This window comes from Rhamphochromis longiceps, linkage group LG3, assembly GCF_057381845.1.
Source record: "Rhamphochromis longiceps isolate RC_006_pf linkage group LG3, R_longiceps_female_GT1.1, whole genome shotgun sequence".
In the NCBI taxonomy this organism is placed as follows: domain Eukaryota; kingdom Metazoa; phylum Chordata; class Actinopteri; order Cichliformes; family Cichlidae; genus Rhamphochromis; species Rhamphochromis longiceps.
The window spans coordinates 69,324,604-69,336,836 of NC_140559.1; the positions used below are offsets into that span (position 1 = coordinate 69,324,604).

Consider the following 12,233-nt stretch of genomic DNA (forward strand, 5'->3'; position numbering starts at 1 on the left):
GAAGTTAAGGGACGTGACAAATCGTCATTATTTTACGCGTTGGGAGTGAGAACGGGTTGTACAGAGAAGAGGAACCATCTGGGGTGAACTTGTGCACTTGGTATTGGCTGTCATGGTCCCTGTGCCTCTCCGGCTCGCTCATGTTGGCCACAGGTTTGTTTTGTTTTCTCTCCTGCTTCCCTGGGTGGAGCTCATTGTGGGCTCTCACCCTTGGCCCACGTATCTGCGGTGATTTCTACACCTGTTGCTGATCAGGCGGCGTCCCCCTTGCCTATTTAACGCTGCGGCACGGAGTATTCGGCACTGGAACGTTGAACCTCCCATGTTCGTGCTCTCAGCTCTCCTAAGACAAACTCTCTCAGTGTTGTGTGGCGTATTGATCTAATTGGACTCTTTGTGTTTAGATCTCCCCGGAACTGGTGGCGGACCCTGACCTGTGATCCCTGTGTGTGTCAACATAAGTGGAAATTGGAGCGAGAGTGGCTGTGGAGAAGCGAGTGTGCGTAAGAAGAGGAGTGGCGGAGTTTGGGCCGAGTGGAGAGCGAGTGTGGATTCCTTCCCCTGGAGCCCTGAAGCCCTGCCCCATTCACTGTATATACACATCACTGTGGTTTCCCTTCTGTGTTAATAAATTGTCAACCCTTTGCTTGCCAGAACGCTGCCTGCGTCTGAATCCATCTGTTAGCCCTGACATTGGATACCTGGAAATCAGTGAAGGGACCATTAATGCTTAAACTTGTACACAGGTTTGAGAGCAACCACCCAAAAGCTTCTGCTAATAAACACTAGTCTGTGTTTGTGATGCAAATGTTTCTGGCTGTGTTCACAAACATTTAGTAAGGTGAGTGAGGAATATTAATACTTATTATTAGATCATTAGCAGACTGTAGAACTTGACTGCACGCCAAGGTGGCAGTTCAGCCATTTGATTCATGTTGCAGCAGCTCATGAGTGAATGAACATTGTGCAATAAAAGTACTTCTAGAAGTACATTTTTGCAAAAACGTACATTGTGGAGGAATGTAGGGAAGACACGAGGGAGCCCGATATTTTACTCAAACGTTAATCGCTGCATCACACAACTGAACATTCAAAGCGCCAAAACCTAACCCTCTCACTTCCCGTTACACTGGGTACGAGTGGAGCTACCTGGTGGTATGTACTTACATTTATTTAAATTTACTTGAGTAGGGTAGAGTCATGCTAATGACCTAATAATTTTATTCAGGTGTGTTGCAGCAGAGATACATTTAAAAGCTTCAGGACGCTGGCTCTCAAGGCCTGGAGTTTGACACCCCTGCTTTACACAAAGATGGGTTAAATCACAGTGCAAAGAATGAATGAATAAATGAAATATAAAAAATAAATAATTATTAAATAGTCTTACACATCAATGTCATTGGTTGACTTTTGAAGTATTTGAATCCTTATTGGGTTCCCTGAGTGACAGAAGGATTAAAACACTTTACAATCAGTACTGAAAATATCTGCAGACATTACTGGATAGATTTAGGGTTAGAATCAATAAATCACTATCATGTTAATAAGATAAGACACATTACAAAACGACATACTAGAAAGTGAAAAGGTAACTTTTCTTCAAGCAGCATAGTGGAGCAACAGAAAAAGACAAACCCCAACACCAGCACTGCTGCAGCTATTACAGTGATTGAGGGAAAATCTGTGAAAAAAACAGAAAAACGTGACGCTGACCAACAATAATACATCACTCATGAAGTACTGAAGTCATTGTTATTAGATCCCAGTCAAATTTACCCAAGTATCATCCGTCTCTAGTCTAGTCTGTGGTATACAGAAAGAGTTTCTCACCACCAACAGATGTTTTTTGGACCTCAGGAATCGTCTCCATCACCTCTCTGTGAGGAGCAGAGAGCACTCGTGCTGCACATCCCACCTGTGTGCTGTGTTTACGTGAACCTGAGAGCACAGCTGTAGTGGTGACAGTGAATGTAGCGTTGGTGTTGGACACACTGACAGTGTTGTACTGTGAGAAGCTGAGGTCTTGTTGTGAGAGTGTTACAGTGGGAGCAGGTCGACCAGCGGCTGAACAGGAAACAACCCACTCTTCAGCAGAGTTTGACTCTCTGACATCAACATGCAGCTCTGTGAAAGATCAGGAGATATTGCAAGGAATATGTTGTTGAAAGGAAATCAGTTTCTAGCACATTTAAACACATTAATGCAAAAGTTCTTACCATAGACTTGGAAGCAGGTTCTACCAGTGAAGGAGCCTTCAGGATAAGTGTTAAACAGACAGTGATAGCATCCTTCATCCTGCTCCGTCACATTCCTGATGACTATGGAGCAGTTCTGTAGTCCAGTGTATTTAAACTTGACTTTATCGTTAAAGCCATCATTCACTCTCTGACCATAGTACTTGCTGTAGGTGGCAACATTTGTTTCTTGGCAATTCTGCGGACGCAGGCTCTGGGCGGAGCCACGAGTTGTACAGATCTAACATGACAATTAAATTGATTTCATTCCCTAACACAGGCTGACAGGACTGGTGGCAACATTTGTCTCCACATCACGTGAGATTGTCTCAATATGGCGTTCAACATTAGAACCTTGGACTTGATGTATATTTGTTGGACATCATGTAGATATCTATGACAAGTGCAGGGAATTTAAAGGTTTAATTGAGGTCATATTTTTTATTTACAAAATATCAATATTGGGGTTACAAAACAATCCCTTCAGTGGACCAAAAATGAATTATAAAACCCATCACTTCAACATAACCAATACAAGGACTGGTATTGACTGGTAACTCGTGCTATTGTAGAAATTCCCATTGATTTTCTACATTTTCCCAGAGGCCTCCCCTTCTGTGGATTACTAGTATGTTATTTATTAATTTGTGCCTCAGTTATTTCAGATCAGTTATTTCACTGGGGGAAGCCCTATATTGCCCACTTCCTAATTTCAGCACAGTTTGATCTTTCTCTTTAGCATGTATGTAACTTTGGTTTGTTGAGATTTTGGCATTACTTCTGTCATAAACATTCTCTCTCAGACATAACTGACTAAGATTTCTGTGGTTACCCAGAACATTTTAATAGACTTTTTGTAATCAATCAGGTCTTCAACCCCTTCTTTTTAAAATAGTGTATAAACCGTATGTATGTGTGAAAGACTGTTAATGTTTTGATAAATTGTTTATTTTAGAACAATTGGTGAGTGTGTTTAGCCACTTCACACTACTACACTTTGCTCTAAACTACATTCCTTCTCTGAACAGTATATATGTGAATGGACTGACGGATCTTTTGATTTCAAATGTTAAATAATTGTCAGTAAACTACTTATGACCTGAACTCCGTCTCTGTCTAATGGAAATGAGTGCCTTCTTGTTTTTAACTACATTGGGGTTGTGAAACGTCTTTTACATTGTAGGCCACATACAACCCAATTTTTGTTAATTTACCAACCATACATACATAACACACAAACATGTGGTTTATCTATTGCTTTCATCGTAATATGAATAGGCATGTGGCAACCTTTAACAAAACAGTCTAAAGCTGCTTTCACACAGCTCTCAAAACAGTCTCATTAATCTGAATGATGAATAACTCAACACAGAAAGTTGATTTTGTTCTTTTTTATTAGGCTGAGTGTTCAGTGGGAGAAACGTTTTGTCACTCATTCAAACAAAATCTAAACTCTTCAGTAATTGTATCTCCCTCTAATTCTGTCTAAAGACAATCTCTTTGTCACTTCAGAGAAAAGTTCTCACATTTTAGGATCAATTTTTAATTATTACGAGTGAAGGTTCTTGTTTTCTTTTTTTTTCTCTTGTCACAATAAATAACTTTAAAAAACAAAAACAACAATACGGAATAAAACTTACCTTTTGAAAAGGCCATAAAAAGAAAAAAACAAACACAGAATCCCACAACAATTCACCCAGCCTGTAGAAGGGTGGATGTTTTGTCTTGCTTTGTTTTGTTTTTGCAAGGACAGAAGGATGACAGAGACTAAAGGGGGAGGCTGTAGCTTCACATGAGTGTGAGCTGCAGAGTGAACCCTTTGGTTGCGAATTTTGAGTTACTGATGTTTGCATTAAGAAAATTATGTTTTATTAGCTGTGTTTCGATTAAGGTATCACATTATATTGTTGGGAATGTTAAATGCTAAAGTGAAGAAAAGCTTTGATTTCACTCATGACTGAACATGTTATTATTAACCATAGCAGGCCACTGTAAAGAGTCAATTAACTTTTATAGAGGAAAGAAAAAGCCAAAAACTTTATTAATTTCTATGAATAACAGGGAATGGAAGACTTGCCACATTCAAAATAGAGATATGTAATAACAAACACTGGTCCCCGTCATTTAGGTGCTTTCTTGAAATAGTCAGCAATTTAAAAGTAGGACAGAACCGACAGGGGCATGTGCTGAGAGGTGGTGCTGCACAAGAACAAGAGCAAAATAAAGAAAAAAATTATTGTGTTTAGCTTTGATAAATTCAAATTAAAATGTACCATTACACTCAGAGGATCAATATGAAATCAAATATATGCTAATTTTGTATGAAGCACATGACTGATAACTGTTCTGTCCTGAGCTTTTGTTTTTACAGCACCCACTTGACGACACCAACAGTTTCTCGCCACCAAAAGGGGGTACTTGCAAAGAATAGGGAGGAATATCATCAAAACTGGGAAAGGTAAGCCCCGAAGGGGGTGATAACACCATAACTTTCACTTATGGTCAAATTCTCAAAATTTGACCCCAAACTTGAAAAATGTTGATCATGTTGATTATGTTTATTCCAGTGTGCAGAGATTGGCGAATCTGACCAGGAAATGTTATAAAATGGATTGTCGGAACAGTCAGCGTTAAAGTCACCTTTGACAGTCCAGACTAAGATGGCGTTGGACATCTTCAGGGCGCAAAAGGGTTGGTGTGACCAAGGTGTGGTTTGGCTTGTTGTATGTACAGTATATTTCAAGATGATACAGCTCTGGGTGGACCAGTTACCAGGGCATGGAAGGAGGACAGACTCATTAAATGAGGAGAAGGAATTTTCTGGGATTGGAGATCCTCTGGGTGAGTGGTTGACTGAAAGCATGCATAAGATAAAAGCTATTATTTGTTATTGATTGGTAATAGATTGATAATTGGCCACATTTACAGCTGTATTGACTTGTGGACGTAGTCTACTTCAGATTTAAGCACTCTAATTAACTGATTGAACATAGAGACATTAAAGGAAGAGTATGCAGCGCCCCCCTGTCAGATGCCAGTGACGAGGGGGCTCAGTGATGAATCAGGTGAGCTGCATTCATGGCTGAATCAAAACAAAGTTTCCCCTGCTGTGGTCAGTGAGGGAAAAGCAGGGGAAATAAAATTTAAAAGTGTGAAGTTTATAGACGGGATAAAAGGGGGTGTTTTACTGTTATTTTAGCATCAGCATTTTTGTTACATCAGAATCATATAACAAGCATTGCATGAATCATTTATTGAAGCTTTTGACATTACATTAACATTTGTGTTCCAGTGATTGTTATAACCTCAGGTTAATCTTCTATTTACAGGTGTCAGGATAATCATATGATCTTTCATTGCACGTGTGACCATGATCATCTTATACATATTGCAGTTTGTTGCTCATTATAGAGTTGTGCTCGAGTTAATAAGGGTTAAAAGCTACAGTCAGCGCGATGTCTGGCTGATCTATGGAGGGGAGTGACTTTGAGCATAGAAGGCCGCACGCGCTTACATAACACTGATATCATGTTATTCTTTGTGATCTTTTATTCAGTTATATCTTTTGCTAAGTTTTAAGTAGTGGCAGTTGATTAAACAACATTCATTTTATATTACATACCTGATTCAGAGCATTACACACAGATCAACTTAACAATCTGCAAAACCTTGTAGCTGCAATGTTGTGTCTCCATAAGGGACAGTTGGCTCCAGGAGATAAGTGGGAGTCAGTGCCTGTCCTCCAGAAGGAGAGCATGTTCCTTTGCTGTGTCAAAAGTAGTCAACAAGTTCATATTGAAGTGAAGTTCATATTAATACAGGTTTTGTTTCTTGGCAATTCTGCGGACTCAGGCTCTGGGCGGAGCCACGAGTTGTACAGATCTAACATGACAATTAAATTGATTTCATTCCCTAACACAGGCTGACAGGACTGGAGCAACGACACTGGATAGGAGAAAGTCTCATACTTTCTAAGATATGAGGTCATTAACCTTTTCTTTTAATTTTCTAGCTCCGTTGGATTGACACATGGGAATGTGTCAAAAAGGGGGAAGTTGAGTTTTAACATCAAACAAGGGTTATATGAACATTTTTATGACTTCATTTGTGTTTTAATAACTTAGGTATGGTAAAGCTTAAGCTAATAATGACCCAAAAGGTTTCCAGACTTTTTAGAGAACCAGTGAGAAGCATAAATCATTATTTCCATGTTTAAGCATTAATCATTGAAATGAACTGAATAGCGTTTATGAGATGAAATACCTGTGTTCATGAGAAGCTGAGTACCACACTGGAGAGGAAACCGTGGGACGGTAGGCGGAAGGAAACACATGATTTTTGTGAAAAGGGGGTCAAATGTTAGGATTAAAAATGGCTAATTTGTTTTTGATGTCTTTTGTTAAAATGAGTGGTTTTAATAATTTTCAGACACACCTTGCAAATGTGCTTATAATGAGTTGGCACTCGGTCTTTTGAAGGTCATAAGCTTCGTTCGGCATGATTGTCCGGACTGATATATTGCAGGTATTGACTTTGAGTGCAGAGGGCTAAATGCAAACACGCTTACACACACATAAATTGTGATTAGAATAAGTTACTGGTCAGGAGGTCCTGAACATGATGTGCTAAACTGATTTTGAATCACTAGAGGAACATTGGATAACAACATTAGATTATTAGGGCTAGGCAGAGAGGTGTTTTGGTTTTCTGTCTCTTACAGAAACAGGAACAGACACCAGACGTGGTCACAGAGATACGGGGATCCTTCGCAGCAGAGACAGGCACAGAGACTGCCGAGACACCAACTGGGTCCAAGTGTCACGGCATTTTGGGCTCCAGCTAGTCACCTCAAAAGGATGGATCCCATAAACACAGCAATAACCATGAATGGGTTGACGAAAATCCAGGAACACCAGACCAACGAGGTTCGAGAAGCTCTTGGTCAAAAGGGGGACACGTTCCTGTTCCTTTCTCTGGGGAACACAGCTGTGACCTGAGGATACACAGATCATTGTTTGAAATCGGGGCAATAATCCCCTGATCTGTGCAACGACTGAAGGGTTGTCTAACCCCTGAGGTTGACGAAAGAAGAGCAGAGGATCACCCGGCTGGAAGACACTGGTGGCTGCAGCAATAAAATAAAGGCTAAAAGCTCCTCAGACAGAGGTTCTAGTCTGAGTACGTCTGAAGGGTGTGAGGTAGCACCAAAATAAAGCTGTGGGAGAACTGGGGAGTGATGGGAGTGTCATCTGTACCTACTATTGTTGTTGTAATAATAGTTTTTCTTGCATCTGAACTGCGCAAAAACAGAGGTCATCTCACATATGGTTCACCCAACAGGGGGACAAAGGGCCTCAGGGGTGAGAAGAAATGAACCCGGCAACACTGGATTGCAGGGTGTAGGAACAGGGGGAGTGTGGGATTATAATATTATTTTATGCCATGTTAGACCCCTAATTGAAGATTGTGAATTATTATGTAGTTTTAGTTTGCATTATTCTCCTGAATTAGAAGAAGCTGATAACTATTGCATTTGTTAAACTGATTTGCATTACATTAGACTGCTGATTTATTGTGAATGAATGATATTGTTTATGATGCATTATACTGCTGAGTTATAAGAAATACTGTTTGTAGAAAGTCATCACCTTATTTGTCTGATTAGAAGAGAACATGCTGGAGTTTTCTGCCCCATCTCAGCAGGAGCAGATAAACAGGGAGCCAAGGTCGTAGCTTAGGCACCGTGTGAGAGAAAGGATGTGAATATTTAGGCTTTTATGATTAGGTGGGGGCCACTAGAGGCTATAAGAGTTTGATCAATGCTCCACCATTTTGAGATCTGATGCTGTCTGCATACAGTGTCCATCTCCCACGCGTGTGATCATTAAAATTATCGTTTGACTCAACCCAGTCGGACCAGTGTTGTTATTTTGGTTTTTCCTCTTGTATCCATCCCCAATATTTGAATCCGTAACACCATCAAACTCGTCGTTGGAGGGGAGAGGGAGGGGAAACAGGAGGACAAAGGATGGCGGGAACAACTGAGCTGTAGTGCTTTTTTTTTTTCAACTGTGCAATATTTGCAATATTGTTTTATATTCGACCTTTTTTGTGGGGCAAATAATATTGACACCTGTCATTTTGTGTTTTTCTGAAATTATTCTGTTATTGTGTACAAAATATTTAAAAAATTAAGCAATATATGTTGATGCATGCTTTTATTACCAGTCACATTGATTACTGTAACGCCCTGCTCTCTGGTCTCCCCAAAAAGAATATATCACCCTTACAACTTTTACAAAACTGCAGCTCGTGTGCTGACGAAGACACCGGTTTTAGAATCGCTGCATTGGCTCCCCGTGTGTTTCAGGATCGATTTTAAAGTTCTTTTATTGGTTTTTAAATGTCTTAATGGTCTGCTTCTCTCAATGACTATCGCCCTGTAGCCCTCACCTCAGTAGTGATGAAGTGCTTTGAACGCCTGGTCAGAGACTTCATCATTTCTTCACTACCAGACACACTGGACCCACTACAGTTCGCTTACCGTCCAAATCGTTCCACAGACGATGCCATCTCTCATCTCCTCCACACATCACTCACTCACTTGGACACTAGAAGGGGGAATTATGTTAAACTGCTCTTCATAGACTACAGCTCTGCATTTAATACCATAATTCCCTCCACACTCACCACCAAGCTGGAGCATCTGGGACTCAGCTCATCTATGTGTCAGTGGATCTCCAACTTCCTAACTGGCAGACCACAGGCAGTAAGGATGGGCGGACATGTCTCAGCCTCCACCACTCTCAGCACTGGAGCCCCCCAGGGGTGTGTTCTGAGCCCCCTGCTGTACTCTCTGTACACACATGACTGCGTGGCCACTACCAGCTCCACCACCATCATCAAGTTTGCTAACGACACCGTCGTGGTGGGCCTGATCTCTGATAACAACGAGACGGCCTACCTGAAGGAGATTAAGAATCTGGAGAACTGGTGCCAGAGGAACAACCTCCTTCTAAACGTCAGTAAGACAAAGGAGCTGATAGTGGACTTCAGCACTAAGCAGGAGAGGAACTACCAGACCCCTGTCATCAACGAGTGCCCAGTGGAGAGAGTGGACAGCTTCAAATACCTCGGAGTTCACATCACGCTGGACCTGTCATGGTCCTGTCACATCAACACCGTGGTGAAAAAGGCCCGACAGCGTCTCTACCACCTCAGACGCTTGAGAGACTTCCAACTGCCCTCCAAGGTGCTCAGGAACTTTTACTCGTGCACCATGGAGAGCATCCTGACGGGAAACATCTCAACCTGGTTCGGGAACAGCACCATGCAGGACAGACGAGCTCTACAGTGGGTTGTGCGGTCAGCTGAGCGCACCATCCGCTCCGAGCTCCCTGACCTGCACTCAATCTACAGCAGGCGGTGCTGGACCAAGGCCAGGAAGATCGTGAAGGACCTCAGCCATCCCAACAACAGACTGTTCTCTCTGCTGAGGTCAGGAAAGCGATTCTGCTCCCTGAAGACCAACACAGAGAGACTGAGGAGGAGCTTCTTCCCGCAGGCGATACGGTCTCTCAATCACACCACCACACAGTACTGACCCACACATATGGTTCTTACACACACACTGGACATTCTGGACATTGTTTTCACTTCATCACTTAAATCACTTTAAGCATATTTGCACTGCACAAGACATAATGTGGATTGCACAACACTGGTCACTATATTCTTCATTTCCAGTTAATACTTGTACAGCTGCTGTTATTGTGTATATATTTATTTATTTATATTTCTTCATACATTCTTATATAGTTCTATATTGTGTATTTTGTTGTACAGTTATTTTATTTTCAACTTTAATTTATATATTTTATCTTATTCTTTCCCAGTTAAATTTACCCTTCATTCTAATTTGTGTTGTACAGTTATTTCATTTTTAACCTTAATTTATATTTTATTCCTTCCTAGTTAAATTTACCCATTTTAATTTTTCATATTTATTTCCTATCTTATTCATAGCCATTTCCTTTTTTTTTGCTTTAGGTCACGAGCAGTTGTCCAAGCATTTCACTGCATATCATGTATGTATCACGTATGACTGTGTACGTGACAAATAAAATTTGAATTTGAATTTGAATTTGGACCTTCTTATCTCTCAGATCTGCTTTTACCATATGAACCCTCGCGGACCTTGAGATCCTCTGGCACTGGCCTTTTGACTGTTCCCAAAGTCAGGACACATACTCACGGAGAGGGAGCTTTTCAGTGGTATGGTCCTCGTCTGTGGAACAGCCTGTCGGAGGAGCTCAGGGCCGCAGAGAACGTACATGTTTTTAAGAACAGGCTCAAGACCACCTTTTTAATTTAGCTTTCACCTAACGTTTATTTATTTTATGCTTATTTATTCTATCCTGTTATTCTATTTATTAATTTAGGTTTTACCTAATATTTATTGATTTTATTCTTACTCATTTTTTATCTTCTCACTCTATTTATATTTATATTTATATTGTAACCCGTTCTTATTTACTTTATCTTTTTACCCTGTATATATCCTATTGTGTCATATCTCCAGTGTTTCCTCGGAGGGGCTCTCTGCACCGGGGCTGTGATCGACCGTGGCTGCTGGGGCTCTGGGGGGTCCTCTCAGCCTGGCTGGGGGGGGGGGGGGGGGGGGGGGGGGGATATGTGTGTATTATGATTGTTTATGTTAATGAGAGTGTGGGGGGTTAGTTGGAGGGCGGGGTGGGGTGGGCTGCTTTTAACCATGTAAAGCACTTTGTGCTACTTTTTTTGTATGAAAAGTGCTTTATAAATAAGGATTGATTGATTGATTGATTGATTGATTGATTGATTGATTGATTGATTGATTGATTGATTGATTTCCCAGCATTGGTCATTATATCCTGTATTTTGGAGACAGAGAGTTACAGGACTCTCTCCCAGACCACGGACTCATAATACAAGTCAGAGCTTTATAAAAAAAAAAGTTGTGTTTTCGAAATTGGAGTTCAAGTTATTTGTACTTCCAATAGTGTTAACATACTACACAGGTCATGAACAAGATTTCTTTGACATTTTCATTGTAAATGGGCTGAAGCGGTTCATTAAAAGTAGTCTAACATAAATGTAAACACTGTAATTTGATTATTTTAATAAACCATGAAACTTGGATGGATTCGATGCTGGCGTGACCACAGTGCACACGTCTGATGTTGCTCACAGTGGTCCAAGGAACCGCTCAGGGAGTTTGTGTGTTCGCTCAGACACGTGAAAAATTAGAGGGAACATTGGGCCTCTGACATTCAGTACCCAGTTATTAAAATGTTAAGTGTAAATCATCTGCAGCCCACAATAGCAGCTGAATTTACTACGATTTCAGATCTTTTTACACGTCAATAAGAAACCACCGATGTGTAAAACAGGCTGACAACAGAATGACGTAAACCACACTGCTGCAACTGTGCAGCTCTCAGGTTTTATCTATTGTTTCTCTGTGTGGCCAGCAGGGGGAGGTGTTTTGCTTAGTTTTTTTTTATTTTTTTTTTAAAAATATTAATGAAAACATTTTTCATGAAAGTTGCAAATTTGTTATCTGTTTACATGACATTTTTCACTGTGGATTACAACAACATCAACATTAGAAAAAGTTATAACAATGACAAACCCTGGTTTACTCCTAAACTCAAAAAGCTGTGGCTGGAAAAGAGAAAGGCGTTCAGAAGCGGAGACAGGGACTGCTACAGAGAGGCCAAGTACAGGTTCACTAAAGAAGTGGACATTGCCAAACATCAGCACTCTGAGAAGATGCAGCAGCAGATCTCAGAGAATGACTCGGCCTCTGTGTGGAAAGGTTTTAGGAATATCACAAACTACAAGCCTAAAACCCCCCACTCCACTGACGACTTGCTCTTGGCCAACACCCTTAACGACTTTTACTGCCGTTTTGACGAGCCATCAGGCAGCCTTCACACCTCCAACGGCCCCAACAAT

The 12,233-nt window shown here is 40.9% G+C and overlaps 1 protein-coding gene across 1 annotated transcript in view; it reads left to right on the forward strand.

Moving 5' to 3' along the window:
- The window catches only part of LOC146676553 (protein NLRC3-like), a 464,157-nt gene that overhangs the window by 377,292 nt on the left and 74,632 nt on the right, over positions 1-12,233 (forward strand). The window lies entirely within an intron of this gene.